The following is an 8728-nucleotide window of genomic DNA, read 5'->3' on the forward strand; positions in this document are numbered from 1 at the left end:
CTGCATTCCTATTGCCAGATGGAGCAAAAGACACCATCATGAAATACAACCCACAGGAGAAAATATCCACAAATCATATATCTAATAAGGATATAGTATCCAGAATATATAAAGAACTCTTACAATTCATAATGAAGGACAAATAAACCAAACAAAAAATGGGAAAAGGTTCAAATAGACATTTCTATAGATAGATACATAGGTAGGATGGATAGATAAATAGATAAGCAGATAGATAGATAGATAGGGCAAATAAGCATGAGTGCTCATCATTCATTAGAGAAATAAAAATCAAAACCATAATGAAATACCACTTCACACCCACTAAAATGGATATTTTTTTTTTTTAAATGGGAAATAACAAGTGTTGACAAGGATGTGGGGAAATTGGATCCTTATATATTGCTGATGGGGATGAAAAATTGCACAGCTGTTGTGGGAAACAGTTTGTCTATTCCTCAGAAGGTTACCTGAAGCTACCAGATGACAGCAGTTCCACTCCTAGGAGAATATACTCAAGAGAAATGAAAACAAATGTTCACACAAAAACTTGTGCACAAATGTTCATAGCAGCATTATTCATAATAGCCAAGAAACAGAAACAAAGCAAATGGTCATCAACTTACAGATAAATAAAATGTGGTATAACTAGCTATACAGTGGAATACAATTCAATGAAAGGGAATGAAGTACTGATACTTGCTGCTGAATCTTGAAAAGTTTTTGCTAAATGAAAGTAGTCAGACACAAAAGAGCACACATTATATATCATTTTATGTGAAATGTTCAGAATAAGCAAATCCCTAGAGACAGAAAGTACATTAGTAGTTTCACCTTTTTGGATTAATGAAATATTCTGGAGTTAGTCACGATAGTGGCACAACCTTATCAATATACTCAAAACCACTGAAATGTACACTTTAAAATGATAAATTCTGGGACTTCCCTGGTGGCGCAGTGGTTAAGACTCCACACTCCCAATGCAGAGGGCCTGGGTTCGATCCCTGGCCAGGGAACTAGATCCCACATGCATGCTGCAACTAAGAGTTCGCATGCCACAACTAAGGAGCCCAAGCGCCACAACTAAGAGGCCTGCAAGCTGCAACTAAGGAGCCCACCTGCCACAGCTAAGGAGCCATTGAGCCACAACTAAGGAGCCCACGTGCCACAACTAAGGAGCCAGCAAACGGCAGCTAAGGAACCCGTGACCTGCAACTAGGGAGCCCATGAGCCACAACAACTAAGACCCGGTGCAACCAAATAAATAAATAAATAAATTTTTTTTTTTAAGATAAATTTTATGGTATGTTAATTACATATCAACAACAACAATGAAACAAGACACACGATTAAACCAAATCTTGCTACTGATTCCAAAAGATTGGCCTTAAACACGGGGCAAACAAGCTACATCAATAAGAATGAATAGGACACCAGCACTGTGGCTTCTCTGGTTTTTTTTTTTTTTTATAGATTTTTTTTTTTTTTTTTTTTTTTTTAATGGCTATGTTGGGTCTTCGTTTCTGTGCGAGGGCTTTCTCTAGTTGTGGCAAGTGGGGGCCACTCTTCATCGCGGTGCGCGGGCCTCTCACTATCGCGGCCTCTCTTGTTGCGGAGCACATGCTCCAGACACGCAGGCTCAGTAATTGTGGCTCACGGGCCCAGTTGCTCCGCGGCATGTGGGATCTTCCCAGACCAGGGCTCGAACCCGTGTCCCCTGCATTGGCAGGCAGATTCTCAACCACTGCGCCACCAGGGAAGCCCGCTTCTCTGGTTTTGACACATATTCTCAATCTTTCCAAAGTCCAATAGTGTTGCCAATAAAGCATTTTCATTTTAAGCTTCATAATAAGCTGGTCCATTGTTATCATTATTCCTTTCCTGACATGTGATTTTATTTTATTTCCACAACATAGTAAATTTTGATAGATCACAGTAATTTCAAGCCATGAGGATCTTTCAATGTAGGAGTGAATTAGAAAGATATTTTTTGTCTATTTGAGATAACAGGTCCTGGCACCATGCTTCGGGCAAAATACATCAAAAGAATGAACTGAAGTTTAAGTTTCCTTTTAGATCACAATTTCTATAACATCAGAAAAATTCTTGCCTAAAAACAATCCGAATTATTCAACTGCAAGATATTCTATATTCACCTCATTCAGCCTGAGGGAAAGAACAAAGTCAGTAGCTGGAGAAACTTCTAAGTCTGAGGTACATTCATCTTCTCATTATGCCCTTCTAAGTCACCAACGGCTGAATTCAACATCAACACACTCAGAGAGAAAACGCAAGTAAAAGGTTTCTGAAAAGCTTTCTATTATGTCGTATTTGCAAAGGTAATTCTCACGTGGAAAGAAGCCATAAGAAATTCAAGTCATGAAATTTAAATACCACGTCCAATAATTACTACCATTCTATCCTACCCATAACAGTCAATTAAATTTAACTAACTCTCCAAATTAGCGTTAGATAGCACTTAATCCCAATTTGATAAAAAAAAATTTTACTTTGTGTATATCCTTGTTTCTATGAAAAAAAAGTTTCTTGCTCTGATTATGAATCTTAGAGAATCGAAAGATTCAAAGCTCTTTGCCTCAAAAGCTGTTTATTATAGAGCAAGGTTTGTATTCAGTTTAAGGTGGCTCCATGGGGGTATTTACCCAAAGAGGTTTATTTACTGAACTATCCAGAGATATTCATTATGAGATGATTTCAAATATAGAGGAAACCACTGACATTATCCATGAGCAACTTTGGTAACAAGTTTATATTTAATCAGGTCTTTCTTGGCTTCAGTCTCTTTTGTGCAAGGCCTGACCCTTGACACACACACAGAGCCCACTGGGATTTTGCAACACTGTGGTCCTGCTTAATAAATGATCCTTTTCTTAGTCTTTATTGAGATATAACTAATATACAAAAAAATCACTTAATATTTACATCTTGATAAGCTCAGACATATACTTACACCTGTGATACCCACCACAACCAAGGCTTTAAACATATCCATCACCTTCCAAATTTTCTTTGTGTTCTTTTGTGAGTTTCTTGTTTATTTGTTTGTTATCAGTTTAGGGGGTTACGAGATCTACCCTCTTAACATATTTTAACGTACATGCACAATAATGTATTGTTAACCATAGGTACTACTTGAATAAATGCTTTTTTATATTGATGATGATGACAATGTACATGACATCAGGTACTATTACCCACATTCATGCATTCACGCAATCAATGATTTTGTATCGATCACTCGATTTGTGCCAGGCCCTGTCTTGGCACTGGTGACAGGATGATAACGAAGGAAAACACAGCCCCTGACCTCATGCAGTTTTTTGTTTGTTTGTTTGTTTGTTTTCTCATGCAGTTTTATACTTTAGTGAGAGGAGAGAGAAAATACATATAGCTTGAGTGAATGAGATGACCTCAAATACTGGTAAGTGCTATGGAGAAAATACAGTTGAATAATGAGATAGGAAGTGACAGGGCAGGACAATTCACAAAGGTTCACTGAAGTGAAGAGAGAGTGATCAGCTCACCAGGCCGTCCTGCCCCTGCAAAAACCAGTGGAGCTCCTACACGGAGAACACTGTGGGAACATGAAATACTCAAGTAGCAGAGGCCTGAAGGCCAGGTAAGGAATCAGTGCCCCAATAAAAACATTCAATTCACATCAGGTTTACGCTGGGATCTGCTTCAAAAAGTCTCCCGTTAGATTTGGTAAACACGTAGCTCTATCCTGTTTCAGCTTTCAGAAGGTATCGCCTAAAGACTAGCCACTATTCTGATATCTCACACTGAGAAAAACTACACTTGCAATTTTATCTGGAAGACAGAATTCAAGAACTGTGAATTCTGAAGTATCCCACTGAACTGTTGATATCACCATCATACTCAGAAGTAAGAAGTGGAATGCAATTTTTTTTTGGTAGAAATTTATTTATTTTAGGGGCTTCCCTGGTGGCACAGCGGTTAAGAATCCGCCTACCAACGCAGGGGACACAGGTTCAAGCCCTGGTCCGGGAAGATCCCACATGCCGTGGAGCAACTAGGCCCGTGCACCACAACTACTGAGCCTGCGCTCTAGAGCCCGTGAGCCACAACTGCTGAGGCCTGCACGCCTAGAGCCCGTGCTCCGCAACAAGAGAAGCCACCACAATGAGAAGCCCGCGCACCGCAACGAAGAGTAGCCCCCGCTCGCTGGAACTAGAGAAAGCCTGCGCGCAGCAACAAAGACCCAACTCAGCCAAAAATAAATAAATTAAATAAATAATTATTTTTTTAAAGAAATTTATTTATTTTTTATTTATTTATTTTTGGTTTTTTTTTAACATCTTTATTGGAGTGTAGTTGCTTTACAATGTTGTGTTAGTTTCTGCTGTTTAACAAAGTGAATCAGCTATATGTATACATATATCCCCATATCCCCTCCCTCTTGAGTCTCCCTCCCACCCTCCCTATCCCACCCCTCTAGGTGCACACAAAGCACGGAGCTGATCTCCCTGTGCTATGTAGCTTCTTCCCACTAGCTATCTATTTTACATTTGGTAGTGTATATATGTCAATGCTATTCTCTCACTTTGTCCCAGTCTACCTTTCCCCCTCCCCCATGTCCTCAAGTCCATTCTCTATGTCTGCATCTTTATTCCTGTCCTGCCCCTAGGTTCATCAGAACCTTTCTTTTTTTTTTTTTTAGATTCCATATATATGTGTTAGCATACGGTATTCGTTTTTCTCTTTCTAACTTACTTCACTCTGTATGACAGACGCTAGGTCCATCCACCTCACTACAAATAACTCAATTTCGTTTCTTTTTATGGCTGAGTAATATTCCGTTGTATATATGTGCCACATCTTCTTTATCCATTCATCTGTCGATGGACACCTAGGTTGCTTCCATGTCCTGGTTATTGTAAATAGTGCTGCAATGAACATTGTGGTATATGACTCTTTCTGAATTATGGTTTTCTCAAGGTATATGCCCAGTAGTGGGATTGCTGGGTGAGATGGTAGTTCTATTTTTTGTTTTTTAAAGAACCTCCATACTGTTCTCCATAGTGGCTGTAACAATTTACATTCCCACCAACAGTGTGAGAGGGTTCCCTTCTCTCCACAACCTCTCCAGCATTTATTGTTTGTACATTTTTTGATGATGGCCATTCTGACCGGTGTGAGGTGATACCTCCTTGTAGTTTTGATTTGCATTTCTCTAATGATTAGTGATGTTGAGCATCCTTTCATGGGTTTGTTGGCAATCTGTATATCTTCTTTGGAGAAATGTCTATTGAGATCTCCTGCCCATATTTGGATTGGGTTGTTTGTTTTTTTGATATTGAGCTGCTTGAGCTGCTTGTATATTTTTGAGATTAATCCTTTGTCAGTTGCTTCATTTGCAAATATTTTCTCCCATTCTGAGGGTTGTCTTTTGGTCTTGTTTATGGTTTCCTTTGCTGTGCAAAAGCTTTTAAGTTTCATTAGGTCCCATTTGTTTATTTTTGTTTTTATTTCCATTTCTCTAGGGGGTGGGTCAAAAAGGATCTTGCTGTGATTTATGTCATAGAGTGTTGCAATTTTCCAATCAACAAATTAACAAGGTCAAAATGCAATTTGGGACGGGAAAATTAGCTGCAAATTGTCTAGGTATAAATTATTTATAATCATTACTTTAAAGGCATCTATTTTAATACTTCACATGATACTGAAATGAAATTTCTCTGAATTTATGTGATATCTTCCATGTAGTTGATGCAATTTACCAACAGTAATTTATAAATTCATACAAGAAAGGTATCTGCAAAAATGAAGCAGAGGACTTCCCTGGTGGTGCAGTGGTTAAGAATCTGCCTGCCAATGCAGGGGGACATGGGTTCGATCCCTGGTCCAGGAAGATCCCACATGACACAGAGCAACTAAGCCCATGTGCCACAACTACTGAGCCTGCACTCTAGAGCCCACGAGCCACAACTACTGAGCCCGCGTGCCACAACTACTGAAGCCCGCGTGCCTAGAGCCCATGCTCCACAACAAGAGAAGCCACCACAATGAGAAGCCCGCGCACCGCAACGAAGAGTAGCCCCGCACTTGCCACAACTAGAGAAAAGCCCGCGCGCAGCAACAAAGACCCAACACAGCCAAATAAATAAATAAATAAAACCTTCATTAAAAAAGAAAAAAGTGAAGTAGAACATGTGATACTCCTTGCTACATTTGGGAAACTCAGTATCTTGAGTGAAGAAGCCACATTCATCTGAAGGACTAGTGGATGGCAAAGAAATGGAGAGACGGGTGCCAACTCAAGTCTTCTCAGGCATCTTCTACAACGCGGTGGCAGATAACACAGGTCAAACGCTCCAGTTTATCTTTGTTTTTTGTCCTAGTCCATTTGAGCTGTTATAACAACAATACCACAGACTGAGTGGCTTATCACTAACAGAAATTCATTTCCCACAGTTCTAGAAGCTGGAAGTCTAAGATCAGGGTGCCCCAGTGCTGGGGTTCTGGTAAAGGCCCTCTTATGGGCTGCAGACTGCCAACTTCTAGCTATGTCCTCATAGTTAAAGCACCTTGTCCTTTCTCAGGTGTTGGCCTGAGAATCAGTCACAAAGTTTTCTTTCTGAGATAATTCTAATCCATCTTCACTTGTGATACCAGAACTTTTTAGAACATAATTGCTCTTTTTTAAAAAAAAAAAGATTGATACATTGATTGATTGATTGATTTGGCTGCGCCGGGTCTTGCAGCACGTGGGATCTTCGTTGCAGCGTGCGGGATCTAGTTCCCTGACCAGGGATGGAACCCAGGCCCCCTGCATTGGCAGCGTGGTGTCTTAACCACTGGACCACCAGGGAAGTCCCCATAATTGCTCTTTTTAATGTCTTTGCTTTGTTCATTTACAAGAGGTCGAAATGAAATACATATTTTTTTTAACTGGACTGTAACTATTTATCTCAGTCTTAATTGAGTCTAATTCATCATCAACAGACAAGGTCAGGTATGGTGTCTGTGTGCTGGGCTCCTGCCTACACTCTGTTATCTCTTCATGCTGCAGTCTTAGCCACCCAACCCAGAAAGCCCATGAAAGGGCACATGAATCCCAGCGTGCACAGAATGGTCCATGGGGAGCAAATAAAATAGCATATCTCCATTAGCATTTGTTTTATACTAATAAATAAGACAGAAATTAGACCTCTAATATTTACTTGGGAGAGTAATCTTGCTCAGTTTATACGTAAAATGGTCGTGCTGCATGTGCAGTGTGCCAGGCTCAAAGAAATAGTGGACGTTCACCAAGATGTTCGCATTTTCTGAAGTGAACAAGAGAATGCCAAGACTAAAATGTCTTCGATTCCACTTAAGTTAGCCTCATTATGACAGAAAACAGTGATCTAATCAGACCTGACATTATCTGCAAAAATTTCTCATTATGACAGAAAACAGTGATCTAATCAGACCTGACATTATCTGCAAAAATTTCTAAGTTGTCAACGCAATTTCATTATTAGCACAAGTGTCACAGTTTTGTGTATATTTTGTAATCTATATAATTGCATGGGATGTATGACATAGGTTTAATTCATAAATAACTAGATATAAATATATTGGATGTTTACTAAACCAACATTTTATTATAAAGTCTGTTCATTCAAAAGAGTTTGGAGACTCTAGTCTAAAACACCCTTTTAATCATATCAATCACTTAATCGAAAATTGTCATTTAATCTCCACCGGCTAAAAGGTATAGTCCAAATTCTTACTGTAGCAAATTTAGCACTTCACAAAGTGGACCTAACCCCATTTTCAATTCTTGCTTCCTGCCACTCTTCTCATGGATTCACTCAGTATTCCCTGATCTTGTCATGATATTTTGAGTACCTCTCTCCTTCTACTTTACATCACATTTGCACTGTTGGGGATAGACGGTTATTTGCCCCTTTCTCAAGTGGAAAGCTTACACATCTTTTGAACACTGATGGATGGTCACCTACTCTGTGAAGCTTCTCAGACTCTCCCTGACGGGGTTACAAAGCACGTTGCCTTGTGCTGTTATTAGGGGTCCACATCTGTGTCTCCCACCCTCCCAAAGACAGGAGCCCTCTGAGGCAGAGTATAGTTGCTTTACAAAGTTGTGTTAGCTTCTACTGCACAGCAAAATGAATCAGCCATACCTATACATATATCCCCAACATTTAGGACACTACAGTGCATTAAGTAGAGTTCCCTGTGCTATACCGTATTAAAAGAACCTAAAAATGCTTTGGGCTCTGCTGATTCTGAAAAGCATCTCAGCTGTATAACATTGCCACCTAGTGGTAGACTTCAAAACATTAACTCAAAATAATTCTGTTTCACTGTTTCAAAGCTAAGTACAGTAAGTCCCCTACATGCGAACGAGTTCTGTTCCAAGAGCGCGTTCGTAAGTCCAATTTGTTTGGAAGTCCAACAAAGTTAGCCTAGGTACCCAACTAACACAATCGGCTATATAGTACTGCACTGCAATAGGTTTATAACACTTTTCACACAAATAATACATCTTAAAAAATACAAAAAATAAAGAAAACATTTTTAATCTTACAGTAATCTTACAGACACGTGAACTAACTTATGTGATTGGACATGCGAACACAGGTTAGCATCTTTGAAAGTTCACAACTTGAAGGTTCGTATGTAGGGGATTTACTGTACATAAATAGGAGGTTAGCTTCTGGCCATGATGGAATAACAG

Source organism: Eubalaena glacialis, chromosome 18, assembly GCF_028564815.1.
Source record: "Eubalaena glacialis isolate mEubGla1 chromosome 18, mEubGla1.1.hap2.+ XY, whole genome shotgun sequence".
Classification (NCBI taxonomy): domain Eukaryota; kingdom Metazoa; phylum Chordata; class Mammalia; order Artiodactyla; family Balaenidae; genus Eubalaena; species Eubalaena glacialis.